This window comes from Cyprinus carpio, chromosome A14 (genome assembly GCF_018340385.1).
Source record: "Cyprinus carpio isolate SPL01 chromosome A14, ASM1834038v1, whole genome shotgun sequence".
Taxonomy (NCBI): Eukaryota; Metazoa; Chordata; class Actinopteri; order Cypriniformes; family Cyprinidae; genus Cyprinus; species Cyprinus carpio.
In genome coordinates this window covers 969,359-973,772 of record NC_056585.1, presented here as the reverse complement: position 1 = coordinate 973,772, position 4,414 = coordinate 969,359, and the positions used below count along the sequence as shown (strand labels likewise).

General features: G+C 37.5%; 1 long non-coding RNA gene across 1 annotated transcript; it reads left to right on the top strand.

Annotated features, from left to right (window-relative positions):
• The first annotated feature begins 691 nt into the window (after positions 1–691).
• On the top strand, positions 692–1,995 carry LOC122147580. The gene is made up of 3 exons (XR_006161678.1): positions 692–848; positions 1,413–1,547; positions 1,635–1,995. It is a non-coding gene; the product is annotated as an uncharacterized LOC122147580 (long non-coding RNA).
• Positions 1,996–4,414: the final 2,419 nt, after the last annotated feature.

Genomic DNA, 4,414 nt, shown 5'->3' with positions numbered 1-4,414 from the left:
AGTGCCACAGGCTGATTGCCTCCATGCCACGCCGCATTGAAGCAGTCGTTTCTGCAAAAGGATTCCTGACCAAGTATTGAGTGCATAACTGAACATAATTATTTGAAGGTTGACTTTTTTTGTATTAAAAACACTTTTCTTTTATTGGTCGGATGAAATATGCTAATTTTTTGAGATAGGAATTTTGGGTTTTCATGAGCTGTATGCCAAAATCATCAGTATTAAAACAATAAAAGACCTGAAATATTTCAGTTGGTCTGCAATGAATCTAAAATATATGAAAGTTAAATTTTTATCATTACATTATGGAAAATAATTAACTTTCACAATATGCTAATTTTTTGAGAAGGACCTGTATATATATATATAACAGCACCATAGTTCAGAACAAACATAAAACTGATGGCAAGAAACCTCTTTTTAGCCTCAAAGGAAAGACAGGATTTAATTCTAAAATAGAAGCCAAATTCAATTTTTAATCTTTTCACCAAACGCTGAACATGAGAGCCAAAAGAGACAACGTCATTAATTAAAATCCTGATTTGATGAGATCAAAATTGGATGAGCTTGTAATGTTATGTGCATTCATTCTTTCAATCACCTGCCCAACGATCCACTCTCTAGGGTTCCAGCACAGCTGCTTTGAGTGAGTTCAATTAACTCCTTACTACTTTAAAAAGGAGTCATCAATAGAGCGCCAATTCATTGATTCACTATGGCAAACAGCGAATGCAGACAGTCATCATATTTCACGCACCTGGAACTGGAGATACTCTTAAAAGCAACACAGCTGCCTCTGCAAAGGCAAGACAGGAATCATGGGAGTCGATTGCTACCCGAGTCAATGCGTAAGAATGAATGTAACTTTAAAAATGTAAATTGCTAAGCCTTTTCTTTCTTTGTTAAAAGCATATGAGCCCATTAAATAATAGGCCAAGGTCAATACCGTTGTTAAAGGCTATTTTGGTTATTTGACCCATATAAAGTTTTCTTTTTGAAACTTGTAAAAGTGATTTTTACTGTGAGGACAATTTAAACTGGTCCTTACAAACAATAACTGCAGTTATGGGACTGAAAAACATCAGTTTACTTTAGAATAGCAGAAATAAGTAGGCTACTGTAATTTCTTTTGTTGAAAATACCGTATTACTGCAGTAAATGGAGAACTTTGTAGTGCAATAAAATGCATTGCATTTCCTGAATCTTTACTGCAAATAATCATTCAAATGCTGCAGTTTCAATGCAGTTTTGATATTCTGAAAACTGCAGTTTCACTATGCAGCAGGGCAGTTATTTCTGTCTAAGGAGAATGTCTATAGTTGCAGTTCCACAGCCCCAATAAAAGGCCCTGTAGTTGTAAGCAATCTGAATTCCAGACATTTGGTTAAATATACTAACTGTACTACTTACAGCTTGTCTACAGCATGGTGACAATGACTATAGTGATGCTGACTATGGTGCTGGTTGTGTTCGTCTTGATGAGGACACTGTCAGAGACGACACTTCAGGGCCTACAGATGTATCAACCTCGTTTGTCTTGCATCTCTGTGAGAATTTGACAGGTTGAAATGTATAGAGGTGATGTAACAAAGGCCACTGAATTTTAAAGAGCTTTTTTTTTTTTTTTTTTATAGAGCATGCCAGGACCAGCCATCAATGAGCACAACACATATGAAGACTTTGAGATGTTATTTATGTTCCTGGTTCTAATTATACAATGCAAGTACAATGTCACTGTAAAGTGAATACCATCCCTGTTTTCCCCCAGTTACCTGTAAAGGACTTGTTTAAAGAGCACTTTTTTGAAGCAGAAAGAGAAACCAATCTGTTAAAGATTATTATAAAAAAAAAAAAAAAACATTTGGAAATTCATGTACTGCAACACCAGCTAGAGATGGGTATACAGTATGGTCATGGTTACATTGTGTGATATGATGGAACAATATAATAAATGTCCCATTTCTGTTTTAGGAAATAAACAACAGATGATCACTAGTGTCCTTGTCTTTACACTCTTTAGTGTATTAGGTAGAAATCAAGTAAAATTATTTTGGCAAATGCTGTCCCGGACAGCCCTGCCATCCTGGACAGCTGCCGAAGGGATGGGGTCATCATTTTTCAATTTGTATGGCAGGATGCTGCTCTCCTCTAACTGTAGAAACACTATGAAGAACAACACGTGCCACAATGATGTTGCATGTTCTTTCAGGGATTACTCTGAGTTTGCGCAGACACTGAATCCTTGCTTTGAGCACACCTAAGACACACTGTTAGCTTTCACTGTTATGCTGATGATATTCAGCTCTATATTTCTTCATGGCCCGGCGAAACATACCAATTTGAAAAACTAACGGAATGCATAGTCGATATAAAAAACTGGATGATGAGTAATTTCTTACTGCTAAATTCTGAAAAAAAACAGAGGTGTTAATTATAGGGCCTAAAAGCTCTGCATGTAATGACCTAGAACGCTGTCTAAGCCTTGATGGCTGCTCTGTCAATTCTTTATCATCAGTTAGGAACCTAGGTGTGCTATTTGATAGCAACCTTTCCTTAGAAAGCCATGTTTCTAGCATTTGTAAAACTGCATTTTTCCATCTCAAAAAAAATATATCTAAACTACGGCCTATGCTCTCAATGTCAAATGCAGAAATGTTAATCCATGCGTTTATGACTTCAAGGTTAGATTATTGTAATGCTCTATTGGGTGGTTGTTCTGCACGCTTAGTAAACAAACTCCAGTTAGTCCAAAATGCAGCAGCTAGAGTTCTTACTAGAACCAGGAAGTATGATCATATTAGCCCGGTCCTGTCAACACTGCACTGGCTCCCTATCAAACATCGTATAGATTTTAAAATCTTGCTTATTAATTATAAAGCCCTGAATGGTTTAGCACCTCAGTATTTGAACGAGCTCTTGTTACGTTATAGTCCTCCACGTCTGCTCCGTTCTCAAAACTCTGGCAATTTGATAATACCTAGAATATCAAAATCAACTGCAGGCGGCAGATCCTTCTCCTATTTAGTGCCCAAACTCTGGAATAACCTACCTAACATTGTTCGGGAGGCAGACACACTCTTGCAGTTTAAATCTAGATGAAAGACCCATCTCTATAACCTGGCTTACACATAACATACTAATACACTTCTAATATCCAAATCCGTTAAAGGATTTTTAGGCTGCATTAATTAGGTAAACCGGAACCGGGAACACTTCCCATAACACCCGATGTACTTGCTACATAGTTAGAAGAATGGCATCTACGCTCATATTAGTCTGTTTCTCTCTTATTCTGAGGTCACCGTAGTCACCAGATCCAGTCTGTATCCAAGTCAGATGGTCACTGCAGTCACCCGGATCCAGTATGTATCCAGCCCAGATGGTGGATCAGCACCTAGAAAGGACCTCTACAGCCCTGAAAGACAGCGGAGACCAGGACTAGAGCCCCAGATACAGATCCCCTGTAAAGACCTTGTCTCAGACGACCACCGGGACAAGACCACAGGAAACAGATGATTCTTCTGCACAATCTGACCTTTCTGCAGCCTGGAATTGAACTGCTGGTTTCGTCTGGCCAGCGGAGAACTGGCCCCCCAACTGAGCCTGGTTTCTCCCAAGGTTTTTTTATCCATTCTGTCACTGATGGAGTTTTGGTTCCTTGCCGCTGTCGCCTCTGGCTTGCTTAGTTGGAGCGATATCGTTGACTTGATTGCAAATTATTGCACAGATAAAAACTCTCCTGAAATGACAGTGACGGAATTCTTTATCCAAAGCCTTTTTTACCATTTCCTAGTCTGGTGCTCACAGTGAACTGCCGAAAAATGCTGAAGTCATGAACGGATCCGGATCATTTTGCTTCTACAATTGTTATCAAATGTGCAGCATTTCAGATTACAAGTTACCCTGTTTAAAATAAGTAGTGTAACTATTTTAATTACTTTATTAATGTAACTGATTCCATTTGATTACTTTTCTAATTTTTGTTAATCACTTTGAAACATTTAAACCAGGCTGGGTTAACCTTACAGTAGTAATCTGATTACCGTCAGACCTTCAAATCCTTCATCACTTGAATTAAGATTATAATAATTTAATTTTTAAGCACAGCCACCACAAAATCAGACTTTAGCAAGTTAATCTTAAAAAAATAAAGCATATACATAAACCCAAATGGTAAATAAACCGGTAATCACTTAAGCATCTGTCCTATACTGTGTCCTAAACTCCTGAAACATTGGTGTCTCATGTTTTTGAGCAGTCAGTGCAATTTGGGAAAGAAATCAATCAAATCTGTGTGTGTGAAAATATTCAGATGTAACCCCCATTTTCATAAGTAACTAATTTAATTACACTTTTTTTTTCTCAGTAACTGTACCAGATTACAGTTACATTTATTTTGTAATTAAATTAGGTA